The sequence below is a fragment of the Hippopotamus amphibius genome, chromosome X, assembly GCF_030028045.1.
Source record: "Hippopotamus amphibius kiboko isolate mHipAmp2 chromosome X, mHipAmp2.hap2, whole genome shotgun sequence".
Lineage (NCBI taxonomy): Eukaryota > Metazoa > Chordata > Mammalia > Artiodactyla > Hippopotamidae > Hippopotamus > Hippopotamus amphibius.
The window spans coordinates 31,295,670-31,311,693 of record NC_080203.1 but is presented as its reverse complement, the minus strand read 5'-3'; the positions used below and the strand labels follow the sequence as shown (position 1 = coordinate 31,311,693).

Below are 16,024 nucleotides of genomic sequence, written 5' to 3'. Positions count from 1 at the left end.
TCCTGATCCATTGACTCACATATCTGTCCTCACTGGAAGAGCAAGTGAAAAGGGATTTCACCTTACCACAGGTAAGAATCCCGCCTGAACTAAGAGTCATCCTCCACTAGCACCAAATTCCAAACAACGCATCTCCCTCACAGTACCATCAAAAGGAAGAAAAGCCTCAGGTGTTAGCAATTCCTCCAGAGACCATTCGGGAATGCATTTGGTAGTTTCAAAAAGTTGAATGTGTGAGTAATCCTCATGCAGTAGGCTCCACTCCGCATAACTCTTGCCTAACTTCCAGCTTTCTCAGGTGTGTGGAACTTTGAAATTTTGTCTTAGTTTGTTCTTTAGAGATATTTCAAACGTTGCAACTTGCCCTGCCACCTCCATTATAATGCATAACCTACTATGTTATCAATGCTTTCAGGCTGATGTATCAAAGAATTCCAGAAAATGAAGAATAGAGCTGCCAGTCTCTCCAGTACTTTACCAAACACTTAGGAACTCCAGCAGGTGAGGGCCTCTCTCCCATGGGGCTGTGTGTCCGTGTGTGTTGGGGTGGGGTCTCTTTTCTCCTCAGCCCTTGGGTTGGAGGCCCAGATCAGCCCTGGAGGATCCCTGTCAGGGCTGCCATGAGCTGGGCAGCCTTGTTTTCCTACCTCAGACATTTGCAGTTGCTGGGAAGCCCTACTTGGTCTACACCAGGCTGGGCCTCACGTGGCAGCACTGGGCACTGGGCCTCTGATTTTCCCGGGACACTGCCAGGCTCTCATGAGCTGATCCTGGCCTAGGTTGTCCCCAAAGTAGCTGGGCCACCTGCCTATCCCCAGGCAAGGACACATGCACCCCCAACAAGTGGTCATCTACCCCACTGATGCCCGCCAGGGAGGGGGCCTCTCACCTCCTGCCCTACTACTAGACAACTACTGGGTCCCCGTGGATGTGACCAGGAGTGGGGTCCAGGCGTGGGGGCTGTTGTAGAAGGGCATCTGAGGCCATCTCACTAGGGCAGAGGCTCACTGATTTCCCAGCCTGGACTGACCTGGGCAGTAGCCAGACTGCTCCATCCCTCAGCTCCCAGCTGTGGCTCCTGCACAGGATCCCCTGCAGGACTGTGAGCCGAGCGTGGCGAGGGAGAGCCCTGAGTCAGTGCAGGAGAAGAAGGGCACCACAAGCATCAGGGCAAGGAAGTCAGATCCACCCCTCAGCACACTGACAGCAAGGCAAGCCCTGCCCTAGGCAGGGAGCTGCCTCCAGTGGGACACCTCAGGACCCAAAGGCTGTGAGCTGTGCCACCCAGCCCAGGCCCTCGCCTCTCGAAAGTGCTCAGTGTTCAAGTGCCTCCTTCATCAGCTGACAAAATGGTGTTTTACAATATCTCCAGAAAATTCTAATGTCCTAAAAATATTTTCTACGCTAAAAAAAGTTCCAAGAGCATCTTATTTTCTTCTAACAGCAAGAAACCACTCTCTGTGTAAAAGACAACAAAAGAACAGCTGTGGGAGGACCTGACTCGGACTTTGTGCTCCCCGCTCCCCTCAGTGTCAGCTTAACTAAACATACATTGGTTGCTCATCTGTTGTGTTCTGATTATGAATCATCCCCTCACTCCAATGCCTAAGTATTTATAAATTTACTGCTCATGCAGAATTCTTATGCTTGGTTTTAAATAACTCAATATACTTGGAACCCTCGGTGCATTAATTTGAATGATATCAACTTCAGACTTAACCTCAGTGTGACTCCACACAGAAGTGGTACCTAAAGGATACCAGTGTTAGAAGCAGTTGAACTTTGTGTGTGTGCATGGGCGTGTATATAATTCAGTACCATATAATATATAGAAGTTTATATAGGCATAGTTTATACAAAGGTGTGTGTGTGTGTATATATATATATATATATATAAATATATATATATATATATTCACCTTTGTGGACAACGAATAGTATACTATGGTAGTTTTTTTTTTCCTTTAGGAAATCAAGTTCTTCTGGTAATGGGCAGCTTCCAAAACTGGGGTTTACTTATCCCATTTACCACCAACCAAGACCCCAAAGTTTACCATATTTCCCAAACTAGGAAAAGGTTACAAAAACAAACCAATGTGAGAATGTCCAGGACAAAGGTGTCCAAGTCCAAAGCAGGTTTTAGATTGGCTCCCCTGCCAGATTGCTTCTCTTCAGGTTTACTGACCTGCACTCTGACCTCAGTCACACCCATGTGCCTTGCAAGCTCCTGTCTGAGGGGAGAAAATTGGGAGTGTTCAGTATTGGGGGTTGTGGATGAAACTGAATATAGGGTGTTATTTCATCCTGTAAAAGATTATCTTCTAAAACATAGCAGTGATTTATTTTAAGAACCAATTTCTGCAGTAGGAAAACACACATTTTCAGGATTTACAGTGAAAAGCATTTAAGGAAAGCCAAGTCTCATTGGTAAAGGATGCACACTTCCCAAGAACTAATGAAATTCTAATTCACAGTTGCTTTTAGTGTCACCAACTTCAAAACTGAATAAAATCTCTGACACAATATCTTTACCAACTTTTAACCATTGCTCTTGCCCATTTCATGGATTACATTAGACCCTTAAAATAGCTTGCTCCATCGATCAGTGATGAATAGGCTGGAGTGTGTAACTCCTAGTAGATACAAAAGGTCGCTGCACACTGCTGTTCATTCTTTGGTTGGGCTTATTTCAACAAAATTTTTATCACCAGCTCCCCAGCGCCGACCTAGTACACCATTCTGTAATCTGTAGGTAGAGGCTTACGTTGAGACAGCTTTTTTACAAGAGCAAAATTTAAAGGAATGTACAAAAATCACCAGTCGAGAGAAATAATTTTCAAAATCATTATTTGAAACTATACCAGTGCAAATATAATCCATGAATAACTGATGATCAAAATTTTATATAACAGTAGACTCTAACCCTGCACTTGCTCCACCACGCCTCAGGTAACTCATTATTTATGTTAACCAGAGGCCCACAGAGATTCCACAATGGACTTATTCAAACGCCACAGGGAAATACTGACCTCCAGTCCCACCAGGCAGGGTCCCTGCCCCCACCCTAGGCCCCAAGCAGAGGACAGGGACCGCGCCACATGCTCACCTCCACCCGAGGCGCCCGCTTACTGCTTGGACTCATTGGGGTAAGGAGTGCGCTGGAAAACGCCCTCCAGCTCCTGCACCTGCACCTGCGTGAAGCTGGCGCGGGGAACCAGCTGCTGCCCATCTGCGGCCATCTGGACCCTCGCTGGCGGCCCGCGAGGGCTGCACCTCCCAGCCCTGTTCCCCGCCGTCGCCGCCACCCGCGCCCGCGCCCGCCTCCACCTCTGCCTCGCAGCTTTCGCGGTCCGCGGGGCTGGCGGTCCCAGGCTGACATCGCCACCTTCTTCTCCTTCTCCTCCTTGGTCTCCCGCCTCTTTCCCTTCCGCGGCTGCTCCCTGCTCAGGTTCCGACTGAGCCTTCTGCTCCTCTCCCCCCTCCCCCGGAAGCGAGATCTCCGCGGGCTTCACCTCTGCAAGGGACGAAAACCAGAAAGAAGATCAGGCCGTCGAGCGAGCCCCGCTGTGGGGAGGAGGCGGGGAGGGACTGCGTCTGAGGGGGGTCCTGCCGCTCGCCCCTCCCTGGGAAAGTCCGTTTCCTGGAATTGGCTGAAGCTAATGCGCCGCCCGCCACTGACCTTGGGCTTCTTCCTGCTCCCTGTTGATGCACAGCCTGAGAAAGCCAGCGATGAGGGCATCCTCGTCGGCATGGGCATGGGCATCGTGGCTGCTCCGGGGCGGAAGCTCCATGTCCCAAGTGCTGTCTCGGAGGCTGTGTGCTTTAGCAGAGGCCGCGCTGTATCTGCTGAAACCCCAGCTCACGACTCCAGGCTAGAGTTGTGGCCCTGGATCCCGCAGGCTTAGGGCGCCTCTGGCGTCTGGTCAGGTTTCGGGGAGCCTGGTTAGATGCCCTCTGTGGGTTTACCACCGGCTCCTGGGGGTTGGGTCGCCTGAGGTGCGCATGAGGCCCGGACTTAGCCTTCTTGGGGCGGGGGGGGCGGGGGGCGGTGAGTGCATGCCCCTGGAGCGCTGCTAGGGAGCATGCGTGAGAGCAGAGCTAGGGGCCCCCATGTTGCAACTTAGCTGATTAGGCACTCCGCACGTGGTCGAACCTCTGCAGTCCAAACAGCTATGCCCAATTTGTGGAGGGTAAAAGAGCGATCTCGTAGACCGTGGAGAAATGTTTGTGGACTATCTCTTGGCCCAGTCCTCCATATCCAGCAGCCAGTACTAAGCAGGGAACAGTAATCAAAGTACTTCGGGTCACCCCTTGGTATCCTCGGGGGATTGGTTCTAGGACCTGCCAGCGGATACCAAAATCCGCGGATGCTCAAGTTCCATAGTCGGTCCTCAGTATCTGCTGATGTGAAACCCATGGATATGGAGGGCCGCCTGTATATTTTTGGGGGAATAAAAAACTGTTTAAGTGGACTCTCAAGTTCAAATTTCAAGGGTCAGCTGTCTTATTAGCTAGGAGTTTCCTTGCCCTGAGAGTTTTGGCAATGAGGTTGAAATCAGAGCCCTCAATACTCCCCGGGTCTCCAGGAGCAGGACTCAGGGCTGGGTTGTTTGCTGAGCATGCGGGGTGCTGAGACACACTGTGGAAAGAAACCAAAAGAAAACAAAACTCAGCTCGCCCCTTGAGAAAGTCCATTAGCCTATAGAATTTTAGTAATGAATCTGTCATGGTCTGAGCGCAGGTTGGAAAAGAATTTCCAGACACAAGGCAGAATGCAAGGAAGATAGAGTTTATTAGAGAGAAGGGACGGTACAAGAAGAGCGGACCGACTTCCTGGAAGCCAGGGAAAGTCGACCCTGGGCACGCAGGGCTTGCCTATTTTTATAGCCAGGGAACCTGCAGTTATCTGCTGACTGGGCAGAGAATGTATACTTTTAGTGTGCTTAGCGGGAGAAAAATGGGGCAAATATCTTTCCTTATATGGGATGGCCAAGGGACATGGCATGCTGCTTGGGAAAGTTTTGGGACATTGCAATTGTTGCATTGTACAGAGTGATAGGAGCCCTGTAGCTCTTTGTTCCGGCAATATCGGCCCTTTGATTCTATCTTGTTCTTTGTCCTTGGAGCGCACCGCAGAATCCACATCAGATTGCAGGTGTAGAAACCTGCACAGTGCTTAGAGCACTCAAGAATGCTTACCAGATACAGAATTTGGGGGATTTTTTGTTTGTTTGTCCTTGTCACAACTATGGACTATGGTACATTTTTGTGCACAGCTCCTATTGCTTCTGGCTGTAGATGCTCTACAAAAGCATACACATCCCTTGTGGTGGGTCCCTGTGGACTTGGATAAATTGACCCACTTTCTTGCCACTGCCCCCCCCACCACCCTTGCTTATCTTGCCTCCTCACGTTTTCTAGAAATAATTTCCTAAGCCCTTGCGGAGGAATAAACAACTTTTATTTATTGTCAAATAAGAGAGAGGCCAGATTTAGGGCTCTATGGTTTTTCCTTGAAGAAGTGTTTTATAGATGCCCCAAGACGTGCTAATATCCTAAACATTGAAAATCACTTCGAATAATGGGTGCTATACTTGACAATGTACTTGATTTCTCCTGTGTTTCCTTGGACAGGCATTTTCGGAAACCCCATTTGAGATCAGAAACCAAATCATTTTTGGGGACACGTAAATATTTCATGGGACCTAGTCTCCTCACCTGCAGTACCTAAGGGATTTGAGTGCCCCTCCCTCATGGTTCTGGCGGGTGGCTAAGAAACTAACTTTAAAAGTTTGTTGACCAATTCTTTTTCTAACAGATGGGAGGAGACAGCAATATGAGTACCTCTTCCTGATTTTAACCAAGATATTTCCTCCTCAGGTTGGCCCTTGTTGAGTGCTGCGGGCCACCCCCTCTCTTGGCTAGATACCCTGTGCACAAGTTTGGCTCCATATTAGTTGTCACAGGAGAGACCTATAAGGGTTTTCATCATGATTTGCAATAGACTAGCTAGGACGTCTGTGACAGCTCAGGAGCTGTGTCCTTTCACATCTCCCATGTCCACAGTGAATTTGTGTTTTCTCAACTTTAGTCACCCATGTGACCCTTGAGAAATGTTGCCCTACTTTGGCATCAGTCATGGTCGTATTTATTTAAAAGTTTTACTTTACTTCACACTTTGAAAACCTTCAGTACTGAATGGAGCCTCATCCCAAGCAGTAATAGCCATGAACCGTGGTTCGATGGAGTAGATTCATGGGAGCAGGGGCCGTGGGGCCAGATTGCTGGCATCTAACTCCTGGCCTTGCTCACCACTTGCTAGCTGGCGAAACTGTGAGCTTGCTTATTCTCACTGAATTTTGGTTTCCACATCTGTAAAGCGAGGACAGCAATAGTAACCACCGCCCCAGCTTATTGTGAGGATTAACTGAGATGATAAAAACAAAACCTTACCAGTGGCCATACCATGCTGCCTCACATTTCCCATTTTCATCAATTTTGTGGTTTATGTATTCACAAAGGTCCATGAGAGGAGAGAGATGATGGTTAGTCTCTGGCAGTTGGCAATGAGGACAGAAAGTTTTCTTGTGAATATGTCGCTACCATGTTTTTTTGTCCCTATATATGCGTCAGTAAGTAATCCTTTGTTGGCTGCTGTGTATACAAGGCCTTACCTCAGGTGGTGTCATGATTCCAGACACAGCAATATTGATATGGGTTCTCACATTCTGGGGAGAGAGATCAGCCCGTGTGAGAGAAAGAAGTTAAAAATTCTGGAGACAGAGTGCCCAGCCCCACCACCGCTCACTTGCTGTGTGGCCACAGGTAAATTAGCTGACCTCTCTGTGCCTCAGGTGCCACATCTGTAGGATGGAGATCATGATGGTACCTGCTGTACCCTGTTGTGAAATTACATGAAGGAATACAAGTAAGGCCCATGGTGAGGGCTCAGATAACTTTAGCTGATGTTGGGGTTAAGGGGTCGGGACTGACTGGGGTCAGTTTGCACAGAGGCCCGCACTGGGACTGAAGATGCAGGACATGCAGTGTTGCCCCTGCTCCTGAGTGGATATGAGAGGCTGTGGAGTGGCACATAGCGGTGCTTGCTCATGCCGGTGACACCATGTGGGTGCTCTCTGTGCACCGGGGCCTGGCTAACCAACCTTATCTCCATCCCCTGAGGAGGGGGCCCTCACTCTCTTTATTCCTCACAGAAGAAATGGAGGCTCAGAGAGGTTCAGTGAGTTTCCCAACGTTACACAGCCCAAAGGTAGGGCCCAGGATTCAAATGTTTGAAGAGACTGTGTTCTTAGCAGCCCATAATAGAAACAGATTTGGCTTCTTTGTGGGGTAGTGGGATTTCCCTTACACCTCACAGAATGGGTCAAATTTTGGGGAATGCTGAGCAGGCTATGCATGGAACTTCAGTTCAAGGAGGTAGATGAGCAGCCCCAGGAGTGACCACATATAAAGCTTGTCTCAGGGAATGCCACCCCACACAGGGTGGCCAGAAGAATGAATGCGCTCAGACGACGACAGATTCATTAGTAAATATCTATAGGCTAATGGACTTTCTCAAGGGGCGAGCTAGGTTTTGTTTACATTTGTTTTCATAGTGCATCTCAGCCCCTGCATGCTCAGAAAACCCAGCCCTGAACTCCTGCTCCTGGAGACCCCGGGAGTATGGCGGGCTCTGACTTCGACCTCATTGCAAAAACTCAGAGCAAGGAAACTCCTGGCTAATACTACAGCTGACCCTTGAACTACACGGCTTTGAGCTTGCGAGTCCACTTAAACACAGTTTGGTTTTTTTTTTTCAATAAATACACAGGTGGCCCTCCATATCCATGGGTTTCTCATCAGCAGATAAGGAAGACAGACTATAGGAACTGAGCATCTGCGGAGTTTTGTATCCGAGGCAGGTCCTGGAACCAATCCCCCGAGGATACCAAGGGGTGACCATATTAGTTTGCTTACTCTTCCCTGCTTAGTATTGGCTGCTGGATATGGAGGACTGGGCCAAGAGCTAGTCCCCAAGCATTTCTCCAAGGTCTATGAGTTCTCTCTCTTACCCTCCACAATCTGCAATAGCCCCGTGCATGGGAAAGAGGCCCGACCAAGCGCTGAGTACTTAATCAGCTAAGTTGCGACTTGGGGCCCCTAGCTCTGTTCTCACGCATGCTCCCTACCAGCTCCCCGGGCAGGTCCCCCCCCCCACCGCGGCCGAACCCCGCCCCTCCCTCCGTGCCAAGGCCGACCACATGCGCACCTCAGGCGACCCAACCCCCAACCCGCATGCGCACCTCAGGCGACCCAACCCCCAACAGGCAGTGGGAAACCCACAGAGGGCCTCTATCCAGACTCCCTGAAACGTGACCAGACGCTGGAGGTGCCTTGACCGTGCGGAATCGCGGGCCACAGCTCTAGTCTTCAAACTTGAGCCGGGGTCTCAGGAGATCCAACGCAGCCTCCGCTAAAGCACACAGACTCCTCGACAGCACTCGAGATATGGAGCCTCCGCCCCGGAGCAGCCAGGATGCCCATGGCCATGCTGATGCCAACGCGGGTGCCCTCATTGCTGGCTTTCTCGGGCTCCGCATCGACAAGGAGCGGGAAGAAGCCCTTGGTCAGTGGAGGGCGGGGCATGAGCTTCAGCCAATTCCAGGAAAGGAGCTTTCCCAGGGAGGGGCGAGCGGCAGGACCCGCCTCAGACGCAGTCCCTCCCCGCCTCCTCCGCACAGCGGGGCTCGCTCGACGGCCTGATCTTCTTTCTGGTTTTCGTCCCTTGCAGAGGTGAAGGCCGCCGAGATCTCGCTTCCCAGAGAGGAGGGAGAGGAGCAGAAGGCTCAGTCGGAACCTAAGCAGGGAGCAGCCATGGAAGGGAAAGAGGCAGGAGAAGAAGAAGGAGAAGGAAAAGAGGGCGGCGATGTTGGCCTGGGACCGCCGGCCCCGAGGAGGGAGAAAGCCATGAGGCTGAGGCGGAGGCCGAGGCGGAGGCCTAGGCAGAGGCCAAGACCAGCTCGCGTGGCGGCGACCGCGTGGAGCAGGGCGGGGAGGAGCAGGCCCCGCGGGCGGCCGTCGAGGGTCCAGATGGCCGCAGACAGGCAGCAGCGGGTCCCCCGCGCCAGATTCACGCAGGTGCAGCTGCAGGAGCTGGAGCGCGTTTTCCGGCGCACTCCGTACCCCAAGATGTCCAAAAGGTAAGCGGGCGGCTAGGGGGGCGGCGAGCGTGCAGTGCGGTCCGGGCGGCGGGCGGCGCTCTCGCTGGTCCCTGTCCTGGGCTGGGGACCTGGAAGCTCCGGGGCCTCAGGGGGGCCGGGACCCTGCTCGCGCACTCGGGGCCTAGGGCGGGGGCTCTGCCTGGTGGGAATCCAAGTCAATATTTCCCTGCGATATTTGAATAAGTCCCTTCTGGAAGCTCTGTGGGCCGCCGGTTAACATAAATAATGAATTGCCTGAGATGTGGTGGAGCAAATGCAGGGTTGGAGTTATTTAAAAGTTTGATCATCAGTTATTCAAAGAATATATTTGCATTGATATATTTTAAAATAGTGATTTTGAAAATTATTTCTTTTGACTGGTGATTTTTGTGCATTGCTTTAAATTTTGCTCTTGTGAGAAAACAGTCTCTAACACAAGCCTCTAGCTACAGATCACAGAATGTTGTACTAGGTTGGCGCTGGGGAGCTGGTGATAAAAAATCTTTTTAAATAAGCTCAACCAAGAGTGAACAGCAGTGTGTGCTAACTTTTCGTATCTACTAGGACGTACTCCAACCTCTTCATCACTGATCGGTCGATCTATCGAACAAGCTATTTTAAGGGTCTAATGTAATCCCTAAAATGGGCAAGAGCAATGGTTGAAAGTTGGTAAAGATATTTTGTCAGAGGTTTTATTCATTTTTGAACTTGGTGACACTAAAAGCACCTGTGAATTCGAATTCCATTTGTTCTTGGGAAGTGTGCCTCCTTTACCAATGAGACTTGGCTTTGCTTAAATGCTTTGTCACCTTATTTTCACTGTAAATCCTGAAAATGTGTTTTCCTACTGCAGAAATTGGTTCTTAAAATAAATCCCTGATATTTTCCACAAAACAAATCTTCAAAAAATTATTTATTTATTATTTATTTATTTAATCTCTTTATTGGAATATAATTGCTTTACACTCTTGTACCAGTTTTTGAGGTACACCAAAGTGAATCAGTTGTATTTATACATATATCCCCATATCCCCACCCTCCTGCAACTCCCTCCCACCCCCCCTGCCCTGGCCCTCTAAGGCATTACCCACCATGAAATTGATCTCTCTTTGTTATATATACAGTAACTTCCCACCTAGCTATCTATTTTACAGTTGGTAGTGTATATATGTCTATGCACACTCTCACTTCATCCCAGCTTCCCATTTGCCCTCCCCCCCCAACCCCGAGTCCTCAAGTCCATTCTCTGCATCTGCATCTTTATTCTTGCCCCATCACTGGGTTCATCAGTACCATTTTTTTAGCTTCTATACATATGAGTTAGCATACAGTATTTGTTTTTCTCTTTCTAGCTTACTTCACTCTGTATGACAGTCTCTAGGTCTATCCACCTCATTACATATAGCTCAACACAAAAGAAACCTTTTAAAGGATGAAATAACATCCTATATTCAGTTTCTTCCACAACCCCCAATACTGAACACTTCCAATTTTCTCCCCTCAGACAGGAGCTTGCGAGGCACATGGGTGTGACTGAAGCCAGAGTGCAGGTCAGTAAACCTGAAAAACAGCCACCTGGCAGGGCAGCGAATCTGAAACCTGCTTTGGGACTTGGACACCTTTGTCCTGGACATGCTTACATTGGTTTGTTTTTGGAACCTTTTCTGTGTTTGGGAAATATGGTAAACTTTCGGGTCTTGGTTGGTGGTGGATGGGATAAGTAAACCCCAGTTTTGGAAATTGCCCATTAGCAGAAGAACTTGATTTCCTAAAGGAAAAGAAAACTACCATAGTATACTATTCTGTGTACAAAAAGGTGAATATATATATATATGTATATTTACACTTTTTGTGTAAACTATACCTATATAAACTTATATGTTACTGAATAACATACAGACACACACACAAAGTTCAATTGCTTCTAACACTGGTATCCTTTAGGTACCACTTCTGTGTGGAGTCACACTGAGGTTAAGTCTGAAGTCGATATTATTGAAATTAATGGCCCGAGGAGTCCAATTATATTAAATTATTTAAAACCAAGCATAAGTTCCTTGCATGAGGAGTGAATTTGTAAATACTTAGGCATTGGAGTGAGGGGATAATTCACACTCAGAGCACAACAGGTGAGCAAGCAATGTATGTTTAGTTAAGCTGATACTGAGGGGAGGGGGGAGCACAGAGTGCAAGTCAGGTCCTCCCACAGCTGTTCTTTCCTTGTCTTTTGCACAGAGAGTGGTTTCTTGCTTTTAGAACAAAATAAGATGCTCTCGGATCTTTCTTTGGTGAAGAAAATACTTTTAGGACTTTAGAATTTTTGAGAACTTTTCTAAAACACCATTTTGTCAGCTGATGAAAGAGGCAGTTCTACGTTGAACACTTTCCGGAGGCGAGGGCCCGGGCTGGGTGGCACAGCTCACAGTCTTTGGGTCCCGAGGGGTCCCACTGGAGGCAGCTCCCTGCCTAGGACAGGGCTTGCCTTGCTGTCGGTGTGCTGAGGGGTGGGTCTGACTTCCTTGCCCTGATGCCTGGGGTGCCCTTCTTCTCCAGCACCAACTCAGGCTCTTCCTTGCCACCCCTACCTCCCAGTCCTGCAGGGAACCCTGTGCAGGAGACACAGCTTAGAGCTGAGGGATGGAGTGGCCTGGCTGGCACCCTAGTCAGTCCTGGCAGGGAAATTGGTGAGCTTCCCCCCAAGTGAGGTGGCCTGCGATGCCCTTGTACGACAGCCCCCACGCCTGAACCCTGTTGCTGGTGACATCCACTTGGAGCAAGCAGTTGTCTAGTGAGCCAGTTGTGCGTTTTGCTTATATTTATGCAGCTTTGACCATTGCTACACTGCATCCCCCCAAAACGAGCTCCATTACAGTAGCTTTATAAGAGTACATATTCCTGCAGCAGAAAGACTCAAATGCTAAACTCCGTGAGATCCGTCTAGGGGAACGGATTCGTGATCTCCGGAAGAAAAGAATTTCTCCTCGGGATGAATAAGCAGTCGTTGCTCAAGTTTAAGTAGAAAGTAACCGTTTATTAGAGAGCAGTTAGAGAGAGAGAGTACAGTAGCTTCTGGCAGAGACACCAGAAGTGGGTGGAGAGACCCGAGAAGGGGTCTTAATGTGAGTCTTATATACCCTAAAAAGAGGAGTTAATTAGCTCACAAGATTCAGAATTTCTCCTTGCAAGTTTCACAAACATTTAGATAATCAAGAAAGAGATTTAAAGTGAGAGCTTTAAAGTTCAGTGAATGCCTCCCTGCCCCTGTTAACCATCACTCCAGTTCAGTTTGTGTGTTTGTGTGATTCGGAGAAAGGGTCATAAATTCTAAGATACATGAGATGTATACACTGGGCCCCATAAATTCTCCTAACTGCGTGTCTCTTCTTGCTTAAGCTTATCTTATTCCCATCATATTGCTATCAATACTAAGATGGGAGAGGGAAGATGAGGTGTCAGAGAGGAGACCGCTGGGTCTCATGTAAAATTTGCAGAGTGGAAACATCTAATAATACTAAATGGGATGTAATTCCATTCACTGGGTTGCTGAGGGAGCAGGGGAGTCCACAGGACAGGTTTTACTTTCAGTTAATAGTTGGCAGATATTTAGGGAGGAGCCACTTTGTGATACCCCACCCACGTGGTTGTGGACTGTCTTCCTAAAGTGCAGGTTGTACCCTCTTGCCTTAAGCATAAGGGACAGGATGGGGATCTCCTGGTTGAGTAGCAGGGCCCAGAGGCCCAACCATGCTGGGCACCAGAGGCTCTGGTCCAAGGTCCTGCAACTGTAGCCAGAGCAGAGTGAACTGATCTGGTTCTGAGCCCAGGAAGGTTTGGAGGGTGGGTCAGGGTGGAGAGTGCAGAATTCACAGTGGTGACAATGGTATGCCTCTTTCCCCCAAACTCTTGGCTGGGAAAGATTTTAAGAGTTTTAGTAAACGTGGGCTGAGTTGGTCTAACCATTCATTACTCCTATACTTTACTATTACGGCAGTGTCCAGGGCTTCAGCTACACTGGTGTCCAGCAAGACAAGCCACATAGTCCCTGGGCCCCCCATGACCAGACCTCCCTCACAATACCATCTCCATCTTTTTAAGCATCCTGAGGTTCCAGAGGATGAATGACCCTTTAGCCATCCTTGAGGATGGCTTTTGTTTAAAAACCCAACCTGCTCCTATTGATAATGTACTGTACACCAAAGATGGGTTTTTCAGAATGGGGACCAATCTCCTCAGTATGATTTTAAAAGGCACCCCCTTTTTCCTATGCTCATCTTCCCCTAGAACTAAGGTGACGGGTGCCTGGTGAGTAGGGGTTAGTGGCAGCAGGAGCTGATGGTCCGTTGTCAGGATGCAGACCTACCAGGCATCGTAATAACAGCAGGGACTGAGTGCAGTTGGTCAGCTCCACCTGCACGTGAGAGTGGGTGAAATGATAGTGCAGCTGAGAGGAGAGAGACAGAGCCCTTCGCGAATGCATTGCCTGGCCCATAGTCAGTGCTCGCTCATGGGGTGGGGGCTGAAGTGGGCAGGGTCTGCAGTTAAATATCCTAAGATACTTTAGCAAGAAGGAAGTAGCTTTTCCTGATGCAGTTTAAAATCTTCAAGGCACAGAGAGCTCCCAGCTGTGATTTTTCATGTCTGACATGAAATGCTCAATATACTAACACAATCCCTTTTTCTCTCTGATTGAAGGTTTGGTTTAAGAATAGAAGGGCCAAACTCACAAAATTCATCAACACAAATTTTGCCTCTTGTAAATTAAGATGACACAATAAATTAAATGCTAAACTGGGACAACTTTCAAAAAAAAAAAAAAAAGAATAGAAGGGCCAATTGGCGGAGACATCAGAGGGCATTTGGGTTCCGGACCATGGCCCGCCGTGTTCCTGGTCCCTGTGGTCACCATCGGCGTGGGTAGACCCTTCAGTGCCATCCTGATTCAGAGGCCAGATTGCATCGGGGTTGTTCTGAAGCCAGTGCTGCTGGGGCAGTCTCAGGTGCTATACATGGGGCTGTCCCTACTGCCCCTGCCGCCCTTCCCTCCTCCCCTCTTGTCTCCTCTGCCCTGCCTTCTTCCACCTTTGCTTCCCTGTAGCTGCCATCATGTGGCTCAGCCTTTCCCCTACCATCGATGGTCCTTCTGTAGCCCCCGTTTCTTCTTGAATGGTCTCTGTGGCAGTGTTTTTGAAAGTGCCTTTGAGCCAGATTCAAATTCTGCATACCTCACCACCAAGAACAGTCCCCCAAATGCCTGCCAAGTGTATTAAATCAAAGTAGCATCATTGGCCCACTGTTTTAGGACATGCTTTTGTATTTTCAATAAAGTTGTGAGTTCTCTACATATTTGTTCTGTGTGTCACATGCGGTTAGTAAATTTGATGGAAATTGCTAAGCCAACACCATTCATACCAAATGCCCAGGAGGCCTCCTTTCATGTAGTAAGAGCCATGATTCACCATCAGTAGGCCTCGCAGATGTCAGAAGGTTCCCAGGTGCCCATGCGGGCTTTATACAGCCCCATCTGTTCTCTTCCACCCTCTCCTCCAACAGTCACCCTGCCCCACCCTGCCCCATTGGGACCACCTAGATGTGCAGGATGAGTGGCATGAGTCTCTAATGGGAGAACCATGTGTTTCAAGGCAGCCCTGAGTCCCATTCATGGTGACGAGTTCAAATACAAGGAGGACTCCAAGGGACACTTCCTACAGTGGCTACTCATAGGGCTTTATGGAGGGGAGGGAGCAGGGAATCATCTGGTTCTCTCTCAGTTCTGTTTACCTCCTTCCCTTTCATGGAGTGGACTTGAGGATAGAAACCACTCTAGCAGGAGGGAGGGTCCTACCTCTGCAAAGGTGACACAGGAGGGGTTTCCATCTAGGCCAGTGTGAGGCTCTTCTCCCTCCCCTCCCTCACCCACAAACATGGAAAACATGTCATAGCTCCTTCCCCAGCTCAGAGCTGACAATGTGGACTTCAAATGTATTTTGTCACCTTGCACATCCTTGGGAGAACCCTGGTTCCAGCTAATTCAACCCTGAAAGGGAGGCTCTTGGTGAAGTGCTGCCTGAAGCCAGGAGGTGGTGGTCCCTGAGCCCTGATCCAGGATAATGGCTTTATTGAAAAGAAGCAGGTAGACCTTGCCTTTGTTCATACTGCTTTCTTCAGATGGAGCTGCCAGGTAGAAAATACACACACACACACACACACACACACACACACACACACACACACACACACACACACACACACACAAGCACAGACAGATACCACAGGGGTATGTAACCTATGTTACATATTTGTGGTATATACAGAAACATACCCAGAAAATAACCACGACACAAGCAGAATTGGCTTCTGTTATTGAAATAACACTTCTGAAATTTATCTTGTGGCCTGTTGTCCTTGCCTTCAGTGACTTCAGCTTCGATGCTGAGAAAGAACGTGGCTCTCTGTCCTGCTTGGACTTGGGAGGGGGTGAAGGGCTCATGCGGAACTGAAGCAGTGTCCTTGCTGCCTGGCCGGTTTATTTCCACTGGCACACACAGCGCTTCTTGTTGGCAGGATGACCCCGTCCTGAGGAAAAGTTTTGCTGATGGACCCAAAAGTGTTTACAGGGCTACCTCAGGTTTGGGCGGTAGCACTGCAGGGGCTTCTTGGAACCTGGACATCTGAGATCATCTCTAACCGAGATCGGAATCACCTCCGTCCTAGACAGTAGCAATGGTTTCAGCATCTTGCCTCTGGATGGAGCAAACACAGCCTTTCTTTGAAGATCCCCAAGCCCAGCAAAACTGCAAGCTCCACGTGTGGACACCATTCTAGTT

General features: G+C 49.0%; 1 pseudogene; it reads left to right on the top strand.

Moving 5' to 3' along the window:
* The first annotated feature begins 506 nt into the window (after positions 1 to 506).
* On the top strand, positions 507 to 658 carry LOC130842775 (small Cajal body-specific RNA 20; annotated as a pseudogene).
* Positions 659 to 16,024: the final 15,366 nt, after the last annotated feature.